This window comes from Pholcus phalangioides, unplaced genomic scaffold (genome assembly GCF_987345545.1).
Source record: "Pholcus phalangioides strain wild (caught in Gottingen) unplaced genomic scaffold, Ppha-v1.0 ptg000008l_1, whole genome shotgun sequence".
Taxonomy (NCBI): Eukaryota; Metazoa; Arthropoda; class Arachnida; order Araneae; family Pholcidae; genus Pholcus; species Pholcus phalangioides.
In genome coordinates this window covers 51,679,849-51,695,366 of record NW_028301601.1, presented here as the reverse complement: position 1 = coordinate 51,695,366, position 15,518 = coordinate 51,679,849, and the positions used below count along the sequence as shown (strand labels likewise).

Below are 15,518 nucleotides of genomic sequence, written 5' to 3'. Positions count from 1 at the left end.
ATTTAATACTTCAATAATTTTTACAAATTTTCAAACAAAACGCATCGCAAACATCTTTGTGCGCATGATAAGCTAACTTGACATCAGCGAAAATGATTCAAAATAAAGGAAAATGTTCAGTTCATAAAAATAATGAAATAGATCTGAGATCCATTCATAAATACTTGGGTAAAAAGAAAATAATGTTTTTTTTATAATTTAAAACTTAATTTTGAATAAGATTTAATCTAAATTTTTTCATCTTTTTATGAACTGGACAGTTTTCTAAATTTTCAATAATATTTTACTCAATTACATCTATTTCATGCGATTTTATCATGAACGCAAGCTGTTTTCAATGAGTTGCCTTTATTTGGAAATTTTCAAAAAATTAAGTATTGGAGACATGCACATTTTTGTACTGGCATAAGGATGGAATACACAATCAAATATACGTGATAAAATTTTGAAATAAATCTATGACTAAATAATATATTTTAATAGTATTCGCTCATAAGAAAAGTTTTCACCATGTTAAAAGGTAGGAACCAATTCAGGTAATTCTTATTGTGCATATAGAAACGTCCTCTCCACTTGTCAATACAAGATTCATCGAAAGACTGGTTATTTGTGGAGATGAAGATTACAAGGAAGAAAATTCACCACTGCCCCCACGGGGACTCGAACCCCGGTCTCTCGCTTGCCGGACGAGTGCTCTACCATCTAAGCTATGGAAGCAGATAGAATATTTCAACCTTGGAGCGTATATACATGTTGAAAGGCACCGTACATGGACGGCGTCGACAATCAACTAATAGCTCGTGAATGACAAAGGCCAACCAGATGGCCATATGCATACAGAAACGTCCTCTCCACTTGTCAATACAAGATTCAAGGGGTTCGAGTCCCCGTGGGGGCAGTGATGAATTTTCTTCCTTGTAATCTTCATCTCCACAAATAACCAGTCTTTCGATGAATTCTTGAATACTTTCATCTCAATAGAATCAAGTTAATCTCGTACATATACTCACTCCTAAATAAATTTCCGGTAGGTGACCTCAGACCGAATTCCTATCTACACGTGTTGTAAGTCTTGATTTTCAATGTCCTTGCTACAAATAAAACATCATGTTTCACGATTCTTACACTGTTTCGACGATTTACACGCAGTTCTATCCTGATTAAAAAGGAATTATCACGGAAAACATCTAATAAACAATCCGGTTGAAGAGATTACATCCCTGTACATTGTTTTTCTGGTAGCGCTTCGAAAAGAAAAACGAAGAAAGTCATTCAATGAAGAAGAATATTGATTGGAAAAGAACGGAATATGTGGGGAGAAAAAGGGATGCACTCTTGGAACACAAGAAATAACGAGGTGTTAGTGAAAAAATGTCTCTTTCTTGGGTATATTCGTGAGAAATATAACATCTGCAACGCCAAGGATCCAGTTGAGCTAATGGCGCTGCAAACAAACAGAGACAAGCTATTAAACATACCATTTATTCCCTCGGCTGGTTCTGTTAACAGTTTCGATAACGTTTCTTTTTTGCAACCTTGTATCTTTTTCGGCACCGACGCGTCTCGAATAACACGGCATTCATTTAGGAAATAAAATATAGTTATTCACGGAGTCTCCGTTGCTTAGGTCTGACGAGGACTGGGTCCCAAAGGGTCGTCAAAAATTACGAAAAAATTCACACACACACAAAATGTAGCGGAGGAATGCAATTATTGAAATGAAACAGTCAGCTACTCATCGCCTCTCGCGTTTCTTGGCGGTATCTGTAAAAAAACATTTTTCTTCCCTTTGTTTTCCTTTCTCTCTAGCTTTCTTTCAGCTTCTTTGCTCTAGGAACTAGTTATTACTATGTTATTATTCACACTTCTTCTTTGTCTATGCTGTACGTGATCGTGTGTTGTTCGAATGACGTCACTCTAACAATCTAGGATTGCGGGATTTTTAAATTCATTCTTTGTCCCTATTGGCGTTAAAAATATTAGTATTCACATGTTTTTGTGACCCATTATATTCCGATAGTTTTTTTTTTTTTTGTACAAGTAAGTAGAATCAGTGTGGTAATATTTTCAAAACTTTTTTGGAGACGTCACCTTGGGATCCTTTCCTTGTAAGACAGGAGTTCTTCACCTGAACTTGGATCGCAGGGGAACTTGACCTATTTGGGTCCTTACCCAGATTTGATTCGCAGGGGCTTCCGAGATGGGTTGTACAACCATGTGTCCTCACTTACAGTCAGGGATTCTAGAGCTGACAGACCAGACACGACCCGGGGTTCTGTCCCTTCCAGGATGTATGCCCTTTACCAGTGATTCATAGGTGCTTGCGAGATGGGTCGTACAAATCCACTCACAGCCAGGGATTCTCGAGCTATAGGTTACGACTTTAGAGAAGGTATAAGTATAGCCACTAGAATAAGGTCCTTCTCAAGTAGCCTTAAAAGGATAGGGGGGTGGGGGACCTATTTCTTCCCACCAACATCATGTCATCTGGCTGTCATCTTCTGTGATGACAAATTTCTTTCTGCTGCTATTTCATATAGTCAGCAGGACGAGTGGTTTGAAAGTAGTTTGAAATCTTCGTAAAAATGGTGTTGCGCTTACGGCTGTTCCGAAACGTAAGTCAAAGGAGAACTCTCCACGATTCATATTTGTCTATTATCAGGGCATATTTTCCTGTTGTTGAATAAATATAACAGATTAAACACCTTAAGAGAGAGAGAGAGATATCTTGCATATTTTTCAATAATATTTGCCCTTAATTTATGAGACTATTGATAATTAATCGAATAACTAGACGTTTTTTGAAGTTATATTTGAAATGTCACAATTTTATTCTTTTGTTTGAACTTGTCTGAGTTTGTTTACATGATTTTCTTAGCGACCGCATTTTCCGCCAAATGAGATTTGTGGTTTGATGACTGGAACAGCCGGATTTTGATATGCAATGAATATTTTGGAGATAAAAAGGTCTACAGTGTTTTTAAGAAAAATTGTTTACAAAGAAATTCAATTTTTTATGATTTCCAAAAAAAATTGAAATTCATATTTATCCTGATTTTCGATCTGGAATTTTTTTTACCATGACATGAACAAAAATAAACTTATTAAAAAAAATGTCGTCACGTGAAACGGGAGATTTCCCAAACCCATAATTATCAATTTTTTAAATTATATATAAGATTGATTAATTCTATTTTTTTTCCTTTTTAGGACAAAGTCTCCCCTTTTCGGGAAGAATTTTGAGATCACTTTATAAGGTAATATTAATTCAGATGTTCAGATTTAAATCATCATCAACCATTTTCAATCCACTGCTGCATGAAGGTCTCCTCTAAATTTTTCCATTCTGCTCTGTCTGATGGTTTAGCCATCCAGTTGACTATTGCCACTTTTTCGGATCTCGTCGATCCATCTTGCGTGGGGCCGCCTTCTTGGACGTTTAACCCCACGGGATTACCAATCTAGAATACTTGCGTTTCATCTGTTCACCAGTCTTTTTGCAATATGTCCAGCCCATTTCCATTTTAGACATTTAATTCATTCCGCGATTATCATATACCTTTGAGTGGTTCCTTATCCAAGTGATTCGTTTTCTGTCTCTTCTTGTGATGCCTGGCATACATCTTTCCATGCTCCTTTGTGCTGTCTATAGCCTTTGTATCGTCTTACTTGTGAGTATCCATGTTTCAGCTCCATAAGTTAGTGCTGGTAGCACACACTGGTTAAACACTTTTCTTTTTCAGGCATAGTGGCACGTGACTCTTCAGAATTACACAGTTTTTGCCATAAAAGCTCCATCCAATCCTTCTGTATACTTCATTAATGATTCCGTTGTCCATGGTAATTTATTGTCCCAGATTGTACATGGAAAATTCTTCTCCTGCTTCCTTAATAATGTCTATTGAAATCCCATCTTCACCTGGGCATTTCCCTTTTTTTCATACATCTTATAGCCTTGTAGACTTCTTTCAGCACAGGCGCTACTTGTACAAATTCTGCTCCATTCTCGTTTCTTCCTGCTCCCTTTCCTCTGTTCCGATCTTGTTCTTCATGTTTGTATAGAGTATTATAAAATTTCTCAACAATACTAATAATTTCACACACGCGACTCCATCTTTCCTTTTTTCAGTGCAAAAATATTTCCTTTCTCCCAACACAATTTTCGTTTCGCTGATTTTAATCTCCTATTATCTTCCAGTGCTTTTTCTACAATATCGCAATTAAACATGTTCTGTAATCCGTTTCCGTACTGTCTCACAAAGTTTTACATATTCCACTTTAAATTTAGGGTCGTTCTTCTTAATCTGAAATTCTGTGAAGCCATCAGATTCCATCTTCATGGTTTCTCGTAGGTTGAAAGTTTTTACGAGAAACTTTTTTCCTTTGGAGCAAATTGTAACTTGAGAAGTGGATGTTAAGTTTTTCAACCTCTTCCTCTGAAACACTTTTGAATGACTCTACATCAAGCTTCTACTTTCTTCTCTTCAGGCTTCGATGAAGCCATAAATATGAAATTTAGCCAGTATTATATTTTATAATGTAGATACCCACTAAGACGGAATTTCTGAAAATTCATCCCCCCAAGGGAGTCGTGAAGAATTCAAATATTATATGGAGGAATGATCGACGAGTAATTTTAAGATTACGAAATTTACGGTAGCCAAGCTGCGTGTAACAGCTAGTGGTCCATAAAAATGGTTGGACCACAGTTGAGAGCAAAATAACATTTTCTATCATTTTTCTTATAAATATTTTTATACACATGCAACCGTAAAAATGTCTATCAAACACATGTAAATACTAAATTGCCCGTAATACAGAACAGCTTTTTGTAATGACTTGTAACCGAGAAAGCTTGCAGCTGGACAAGATAACGTGGAAACATAACCCCCCAACTAACAGCTGATTCGCGGAAAAGCATCGGAAAGAGGGCGTTCTAACCACATCCACATATTACACTATCTATGCTGTTTGCTTTAGTATTTAAATAGTCCACTAGATGTTTTTAGTATTTCGATCATCGATGTTCTATTGAGCACGGGTGTTTGGACTATAGTTGTGTGAAATTATGGTAACTAATTGTTTCAAAACACTGTGTTTTTGTTTTTAATTAGAACTAAAATGACTTACCAAACAATTTACACGATAAATATTTATTATTATCATTACATTCATACTTTTTTTTAAATTTATTATAATTTTCTTTTCATTCAACTTTTCATAATGTCGGATATAAAGGGTTAAAGTGTGTCCAATAAATTTGCAATCAATCTGTAGATTTACTCTACCCCGCTTCACGATCTTCATTACTCGTAACTACAGTATAAACCATAATTGTATTCTTGAATCGAAAAACACAAAAGAAATTCTGTTCACTAAAAAACATTTAATAAATAAATGTCGTTTTAACGGAGAAAAAGAATCTTTTTAGTATTCCGAATAATGTCATATTCTCGATCCTACTTTATATGCAGAACGATAAAAGGAATGTTCTCTCGAGCCGGATATCGAACCCACCTACAGATACAGATTGAAAGAATATTCTGTACGAGCAGCATTTGGTGTAAATATCCGTTCTTTTTTGTAGATAAGATTTAGATCAGTTACGAGAACGATTCGAGTTTCGAATCGAACCGAGAGAGAGAGAGAAAAAAACAGTTTTAATGCCATAGAGAGGAAATAAGTTCTGATTTTCTTCTTCTTTACTTGTGAAATTGATCTCGTACAACAACTAAAACTAGTGTTTCTGTTATTTGCTATCTCGTTTTTGCATTTCAAAATCCAATTTCCATGCCCCGAAAAACAAGGGTGAATTTCTCACGGTTCGGCATCCATCTCTCAACGCAATCTGACTGTGAAACAACATGCATAATACATGTGTTGCACTCGCCGAAGGTTCCGCGTAAATTTGATTATATGTTCGCATTTTGAGATTTTTCCGAACGATTTAATCCCAACTAAAGCTTTTCATATCCTTCTTATTTGTTTCAATATAATAAATAAGAGGGGGAAAACCAAAAAATAACCCGATTTTTTCTATAATACAAATTTTCATGATATAATTCCATCATAATAAAGTAATTTCTTCACCATTCCATATAAGAATTGTTTACCATAGTCATGTGATCAAAATATATTTTTCCGTATATGGTTAGGATATGCGCGGATTGAGCGCATTTAGACAAATTTTGAAGTCAGTGGAAATTTAAATAATCTCTAACACAGCATCTCACATTTCTCATACACATTGCATCAGTTCATAAGTAATATTACAAATCTGACGAATATTGTCTGACTTTAAGGTATCCGACTACCTTTCTTGTCACTTTTCTTTAAAATGGTTCTGGAGTGAACTTTAAATACATTTTTTGATAGAAAGTGTCCCGAAATGGTGAAAACAGTGACAAATTTTGGTCTATTTATTATATTTTCTATGAAAAAGTCGTTTTTATGTCAAATTTTAGGAACAATTCATGTGATATTCGAAACACGATTGCAAAACATTTTATTAATAAAATGCTTTGTGACTTTCACAGTGCATTTAGCTAGTAACGTTGCAGGCTGTGAATCAAAATTTAAAGGATTGCATGATATGTTCATAAGTTACACTAAAGTATGTTTAAGTACGCGTGAATTTTTTGAAATTTTGTCTATAAAACACTGTAATTCAAAAAATATATGTGATAGATCTTAGATTTTGGTTCATAACCTCAATATTATATAGCAAAATGTCACATTAAGATTTCGTAAGGATGCAATGAATCAATTTTTACAAATCATGACACAAAGTCAAGTAAAATGTCAAAAATAGCATTCTTCGTAAAACACGTTTGAAGTCCTTATTCGCGTATTACTTGTATGTAAAAACGCAACACTAAAGTGAACGTAACTTTGATCCTAAGCATCATATAAACAAAACAAGGCTTGTTTTGGAATCACAACAAATAGGGCTTTTATAAAAATGAAAATCCATATTTTCTTCCAAAATGACCTTTTCAACGTAGTCGGATACCTTAAATGCAAACTGAAAATATCTCTCATAACCCACTGACAGAGTCGTATTTACAGTTTCGCCGCCTGTGGGCTGCTCGAATTTTACCGCCCTTCTCTCATTGTAGTCTCATTTTCTTGACCCATTCATTTCTCTAATTTTCCGTCCTGTGATATAACCCGATTGGCTCCCCCCCCCCCCCGACTGTAAATATGCCTGTGTCTCCAAGTCCTACTTTTGGTCGCTCACATGCTTGTCTCTTCTTTTGGCCACTCACATGCTCACGCACTCTCTAGATCAGCGGTTCTCAACCGGGGCTCCTTGTGCACTCTCTAGGGGTTCCGCGGCCACTCGAGGAAAATAAAAAAAAGCAGTAAAATTAAAAAAAATAATTATAAATATTTTTAAATATTAAAAATAATACAGTAACTTTGATAGATGATTAATAATGGGCCTACGCTGGCTCCGCCGTGGAATGTTTTTACTGAAGAGGGCTCCACTAGTCAAAAAAGGTTGAGAACTGCTGCTCTAGATCATTCTCATGTTCACACACTCTCTAGGTCACTTTTCTGGTCATTCACGTTCTTGTACATTGTTTTGGTCATTCACATGCTTGCACACAGTTCTGGGCACTCACATGCTTGCACACTGTTTCCAGTCCTTCACATGCTTGCACACTGTTTCCAGTCCCTCACATGCTTGCACACGCTCTAGGTCACTCTTTCGACCATTAACATGCTCGCACACGTTTTGTGTCACTCTTTTAGTAATTCAGATGCGTGCGCAAAGTCTGGGTCACTCTTTTGTTTACTCACGTGCTTGCAAATTCTTTTATTTACTCATAGGTATGCAAACTTTCTAGGTCACTCACTGACCTAGTCTCTCGCTCCCGGGGCAGAGGTGGATTCATGGCTATGAAATTTTGCCGCCCTTCTCCTATTACGTACTAATTTTCTTAGGCACTCATTCTAAAAATTCGCCGCCCCTCCGAATGAATGCTGCCCTGGGCTATAGCCCGCTAAGGCCCCCACCCATAAATACGTCACTGACCACTGATAGTGATATGTTCATGGATGTCAAGAGTTATGCGTTTTTTATGTTTCAATAGTTCTGTCTTATATCCACCTGTTGTAATATTCATTCATACCCATTCTGCTCTAATAGCCATCTGTTTTTTGCCGCTTACTAATCGAATTTTTTTTGTTCGAGGGCAGTATGAAGATCTTTCACTATCTAATCACAGAAAAGCGCATTAAACGGTCACTCCCTCCTCTAGGTCTGTTTCAAGACCAAGAGGGGTTCAATTCAAACCCCTGACTAACGGTCACCCTTCTTTTAAGGACCATTTTTTCGTCCCAACGGTGTCCGCTAAAGCGGAGTTTTAGTGTATTATTTTACAAAATCACTTCTACAGGATGATAATAAATTCATGGGACAAACTTCAAGAGTTGATATAAGACTCCTAAATAAGCATTCTTGATCGTAGAATGTGTGACCGAAGGCCAATGCTGCAACTTTGGTAGGCTGCAATTGTAATATTGTTATGATTTGACAAGAATTGCACTTGCGGTGACATCTTTCGATAGGAGTATGAAACGGTTTTTTGGTTCAGACAGTCCAGTCATTGCTACAACATCACATTCACTAGTACTACTTCCCCCAACACTAACTCTGGCCATATTGCAATTTACTGCCATTTACGAGATGGGTTGGAAATGAAGGTACTATCTATCGTGGTCGCCTCAAGTTCGCTAGGGAAAATATATCTTTTCTATATCCTTTCCTCGGGTTTGAACCTGGGACCGTAACGGCAACCTTCACGGTGGTAGGGTAGATGAGTATCTCACCCCCACGACACTTGGGCCACATTCACTAACACTAATAAAATAACACAGAATCAACGATGCATCCTTGATGTCTGGTGCTCCACATTCACCAAATACGGCTGCGGGGTTTTACTGCGAGAGCTCTTCTCTCATCCTGTTCGTATTCTTCAGCTGTAATTGTTCCTTCTGAAAATGTAGCGTTTTTACTTACTACGGCAAAGCCCCCATTCTTTGAAATAATTCCGCAGTACAAACGGAGTCGAGAGCTGAACAATGTCCAGACACTACTAAAATATTCAGTATAGGAATCTAATGAAATCAATCTTTCCACAGTTTAACAAGTAGTGAAATAAATTAGTTTAATAAAAAAATTAATTTTTAAAAGCATAGGGTGTTCACCAAAAGCTAATATATTTTTGTGACGGATTTGCTGAAATGCGTGTAAGAAACCATTTCGAGGGTGCGGGGTATTATAATGTGGTAGGTCTTCTCATGGTGCAACCTGGGTAACGCAAATTCTACCGATAATAACAGATGAGCCCCGCCTAACATCTTTTACGGATTTCAAGGAGTTCACAAGGAACGGCTGTATCTAGCGTTTATTTATAAAACAAGTTTTTGTGTACAATTTTTTGAATATGATGTAAATATCTGAGCGTCTTCGCGCACTAAGAAACGTCTCAGAGCGTCAATTGCACTAAGGTCACCAGGTCAACCGTTGCGATATTCGATATAGTTTTTGAAGTCCGTTGGACTCTGTACAACTTCTACTACTTAACCTTACATGCACTTCGTACACAATCCTCTACGGAATTTATAACGAGTACATGCCGGAATATATTCGTGCGTGCGCGCACGCGTGGAGAATTTAACGTGAAGTTTGTTTCTGTGTAATGCTTATTCTGCGTAGTGCTGCCATCTACTATCGATTAAAAAAAACTATAAGTGAAGTATAACGATTTGACAATTGTACCGTTGTGAGCCTGTTGCTCTCTGTGGCGAGACTTTTTAACGGGGAGATCGGCTCGCATTTGTGCCTTGAAGTTGGGGACCACAAGAACCAATTTCAGCCAACTACCACTGTGGTGACGTTGGGGTCTATATACTTGACTTGGAAAGGTGTCGCTTATTTCCTATCAGCGTTTCACAGCCTAGTCTTTGATGTTTCGTGATAGCAAATTCTACCACAAGTCATTATACCGCTTGGTCTTTGTTTGTCGCTCGCAGCATAACCTTGATGCTCCTTGCACCTATAAAAAACGAACTATAATCCAATCCGAAGATGAATGTGCAACCTCGAATGGTTGATAGCACGTATCGTAGCGAATCCGTCTGAAAAATGTATTTGTTTTTGGTGAAGTCGTTGTGCACTCTCTGAAAACACCACCTTCTCTTGCTATTGAGATTGCACCGCACATTCTATCATCAAAAATGCTTGTTCAGGTGCCTTATACCACCTTTTGAAGTTTTCCCCGCGAATTAAGAATCGCCCTGTATAATTAATATATTGCTGCCTTTCACTTTTCTCTGACAATTTCTCATATATTATTATATGTAGAACGTTGTTTTTCACAAACTTCGGGTGCCCTTCACGAAACATTCGCATATTAAATCAGGTGAGTGAATTTAATATTGTAGTAGATGCATTTATTCAATTGTTTTTCAACAGAAAAACTAGCTGACATTGAAAGGTTCGATTTTGGAACTGACCATCAATGAACCCTGACACTCCAGTGTGCGAGGCCCTTTTGATTCTCACGTAATCATACACGTCATTTTTCTCAAGAACTATTAAGATGGTTCAGTTCCTTGCTTTTCGCATAAGCTACTGTTAAGATGACACTGTGCATTGCTTTTTCGAAAAGTACATGATGCTGTGGAGATATCCCAGTGTGTTGCTGCTTTTCTCACGGATCCGTTGCGTTGTTGTTTCCACTCATTTCTTTTCCAAGGTACTCGTGATGTTGTTAAGATACTGTACTACGATGCCGTTAAAACAGCACTGTACATTGTTTTGTCTGGAGGGCCCAGTGTTCTCGGGTGGTTTCCGAGTGGCGCGGTGGTAAGATGCTCGTCTACCACCCTAAAGGTTGCTGTCAGGGTCGCAGGTTCAAACCCGAGGGAGTATACAGGGAAATATATTTTCCCTAACGAGCTTGAGGCGACAACCGACAGACAGCGCTTTCATTTCCAACCCATCTCATTAATGGCAGTACATTGCTATATATAGCGATATGGCTAGAGTTGGTGTTTTGGTGAAGTAGTACTCCCGGGTGTTTCTGTTCTAAGAGATTCGTGATGCTGTCAAGATGACTCAATGCATGGTTTTTCCAAGGGACTCGTGAAGCTGCTAAGATGGCTTATATAATGTAAATTTTCATTCCCACAACCCGAAAGTTCTATAAACTCAACAATAACACGAACCACGTATCATTAAATGCCTTGTTTATCCATCCAATCAAATTCACCGAAAAAAAAACCGTTCTTGTGCCTTAGAATCTATACAGAAAAACTTCACCTCCTTAAACTAAGTTCGGGTACTGGAAGAAAAAAATCGAAAAGAACTCTTAAAACGCGGCTTTCACATTTTTTGTTTTATTTTTCCAAACTTATTCAAAGATGGAAATGACAAGACAAAAAAAAAAAAAAGACTTCACTCCAAGAAGTCTCAGGTCATTTCACAAATAGCTCTCTGGAGGCGATACGAGCTTCAATCTCCAGAGGACTCTAGAATAAGGACTTTTTTTTCCCCCCCTTAAGTCCAAGACTCATAAACACTATCCTTTTATTTTATTTTCTGAACTTTAAGAGAGGTAAACACTTTAAACGCTCCTGGGGTCTGATCGACGAAAATCCCACTCAAGGCTTAAGCGTTCCGTAAAAAGAACTCGTCAACTTTTCGGGACATCGATCGATATATTCGATGCAATGGTCTTCCAATCTCGCGGCGAGATACCTCCTCGTTTTTAAGGCTACGCGTGCATTATCTGGAGAAAACCATACGGTAGTAACAGCATATCTGGTATGAAATAGCACCAGAAAAGGAATTTTAGATGGAATTTATATCAAAAACTCAGTTGTTTTGGATACATTTCTTAAAATGTTCCTCATGGGTGAAGGAATAAATTATGAAATTGGTGATACATAAATATAAAAATAATTATGTATATTTGCAACTTTTATTATTACAGTCAAAATTATGATGACCTCGGTTGTAACGACAACTCGGCTATAACGTTAAGAGCTGGTGGTCCCGACTGAGGTAATGCTGATGAGATGCATATAGATGCTGTTAGTTTTTGAATATTACACTTTTTTATAAACCTCAGTCACATGTTCTTGTAATGAACACGAGCTGTTTATAATTTTAAAAACATACATTTTCAGACTATGTAGACTAATGGGACAAGCAAGGTGGGATCTGATGAGATACGTTGTTGTAAAATCAAGAAGGTGTATAATGATTCATTTGATTATACAACGGAACCATCCCTAACAGACACCTCCCGTTAGCGGACACTCTTCTCATCTCTTTCTTGTACCGTGAACCCTCTCTTTTGCGGACACCGGCGGAACAAAAAAATTCGTCCGCAAAACAGGAGTGACGTTAATCAGGGGTTTGAAAGGCGTACTTTTATTATACACGGGAAATTATTATTTGTCCTTAAAAGAGGGGGTGAGTTGTGTCCGTTTATAGGAGATTTAAAAAGTATTTCACTCCCCGATAGTGGACGGTAAAATCAGACAAACCTTAATTTATTAATTTTTATTCATTGATCCCCAGAATTCATCATATTCAATGATGATTATGTACAATGCCAAGCTCGTATTGGTAAGTATGAAAATCCGAGAATCAATCACTTGTGATTAACTGAACATAACATATTTAGTCCAGGATGGGGGAAATTCTGTGTGGTAATGTTGGTTTTGTTTGCACATGTCGATACGTGCGAAGAAAGCCAACATTTTTCAAGACTGATAATGTTCTAATTAATGTTTTTATCTCCTTCACATTCATCGGCGTAAGAAAGGGGGGAAGGAAGGGTTGGGTTTATAACTCTCACCCTCCGAGCAGAGATTATAGTGTTATTTTGCAGTAATAAATGAAACCCCCTCCTTCAGAGGGAAAAGAACTTGAACCCCCCTCCCCCACCACCGAGAACATCCTGCTTACGATTGCTTACGACAGGCTTAGGTCAGGTTTTTTACTCCCAGACCACGTAGCCGGGAATGCGGGTTAGTTAATGATAATCGCAACAGTATAGTGATGGGGAATTGCCCACCTCTGACTTGGATGGCTTCTCGATTGACACTAAATCACAGGGAAAATTGAAATGTGTGCTAATTAATACCAGGAGCTTGGGCAATAGGAACATTTTTTTTTAGCTGTGGAGGGCTTGGATCTTATAGCCATTACAGAATCTTGGGAAAACGATGGGGACGAGTCTTTCTTACACATATCAGGATACGATACTTTTGTAAGAAATAGATCGGATAAAATATGAAGTAATAATAAAATACGAAGTGAAAATACAATATATTAACAAAACATATAGATTTACAAAATTTAAAAAAAAAAATTGACTTTTTTTCAGCTTCAGTATTTAACGTATTATGGTAAAATACAGTGGTACACATGACTAAAACCATTTTTTTTAAATTTAGAGTTATCAGAGTAACCGTTAAACTATAGTTAGCATTTCTCTACAACATAACTATTTCACATTAATTTTACATATACATGACATTGAATTTCAGAGCTTTGGGTTCTATTTGTAATTCATGATACAAAAAGTAATGTAATGTTAAACGCAAGATTCATTTTTGATTTGATTTTGAGCAGGGAAATCAGGCATTAGAAAGTGTTTAAAAGTGATTAAAAATATGTTTAGTTTTTCGCCAAAGATATTCTTGATTACATTATTTGAAGCTCCATATTAGTGAGACCCATGCAGAAATCAGGACCAGCCTGCTCGGACAGTCCCAAACGCTTATTCAGTCCGAAAAATGAACTTCCTCAGCAAAAATTTCGTTACTTGAGCTGTTTTGTTTTGGTACATAAGACTTTTATGATCACGTTTGAACATAATTATATAGCAATGCTGTCATCAAACTCTTTCTTTAAGGTATCCGACTACCTTTCTTGTCACTTTTCTTTAAAATGGTTCTGGAGTGAACTTTAAATACATTTTTTTACGGAAAGTGTCTTGAAATGATGAAAACAGTGACAAATTTTGGCCCACATATTATATTTTCTATGGAAAAGTCGTTTTTATGTCAAATTTTAGGCAAAATGCATGTGATATTCGAAATACGATTGCAAAATTTTATTAACGAAATGCTTTGTGATTTTCACAGTGCATTTAGCTAGTAACGTTGCAGGCTGTGAATCAAAATTTAAAGGATTGCATGATATGTTCATAAGTTACACCAAAGTATGTTTAAGTACGCGTGAATTTTTTGAAATTTTGTCTATAAAACACTGTAATTCAAAAAATATATGTGATAGACCTTAGATTTTGGTTCATAACCTCAACAATATATAGCAAAGTATCACATTAAAATTTCGTAATGATGCAATGAATAGATTTTTACAAATCATGTCACAAAGTCAAGTAAAATGTCAAAAATCGTATTCTTCGTAAAACACGTTTAAAGTCTTTATTCGCGTATTACTTGTATGTAAAAACGCAACATTAAAGTGAACGTAACTTTGATTCTAAGCACCATATAAACAAAACAAGTCCCGTTTTGGAATCACAACAAATAGGGCTTTTATATAAAAAAAAATGAAAATCCATATTTTCTTCCAAAATGGCGTTTTCAACGTATATATATAGTCCGATACCTTAAAGAGAATTATAGAATCATCTGTTCTTCTCTCTCAAACTTTCCCAGTGATGAGTTAACCGAAACTAGCGACCAATAAGCAAACCTTTATGAACATTATTATTGCGGCTGTGGTGGTCGAGTGGTCATAGTGAAGGACTCTCGTCGCGAGGTTCTGGGTTCGAACCCCACAGTGGTGGTCGGCTGAAGTTGGTTTTCCGCGGTTCCCAACTTCAAGGCAGTAATGCCGCAGAGAGCAACAGACCTACAAACAGCACAGAAATTCAATCATAACACTTCACTTCTGAAATATAGATAGCGGCACTGAAAAATCAACCACGACACTACATACGCATTCAGACTGTTAGGTACACTTCCGGCACAATTCACTAGGTAGTAAACCGCCCATAGATGATGATAGACCTGAGTTGTGCTCGGTTTGAAAGAAAGAACATTATTATCTAATGGAAGCTGAACAGAGGACCGAAGAAAAACGACGACTTAACCCAAGTGACGACTTATTAGGGTGATGGCTTAGCGAGGTTTTAGTGTATTTTCATAAGTGCTTAATGTAACTAGTACAGCGTATTCATATAATTTTTTCAACGATTTTTATTAGCAAAAACTTCCAACAGTAAAGAAAAATATCTTGAAAATGCCAAACATTCCATGACACTGAGAAAAATGCAGAAAAATTCAAATTCTACCAACTCCCGGGCCCTGATCTTCAGCATTGCAAAATGTCTCTTGTAAACCATTAAAGGATATTCGCGCACGCGTGAGTTACACCTACGTTGAAAAATCATTAGGGATGCTTATGATCTAAAAACTGATGGAAAATGCGCATTTATGCCCTAAAATAATGAAGTTAT

At 36.9% G+C, this 15,518-nt stretch overlaps 1 non-coding gene across 1 annotated transcript; it reads right to left on the bottom strand.

The window, feature by feature from the left end:
* Positions 1-645: 645 nt before the first annotated feature.
* TRNAA-GGC (transfer RNA alanine (anticodon GGC)) lies at positions 646-717 on the bottom strand. The gene has a single exon. It is a non-coding gene; the product is annotated as a tRNA-Ala (tRNA).
* Between the last annotated feature and the right edge of the window lie 14,801 nt (positions 718-15,518).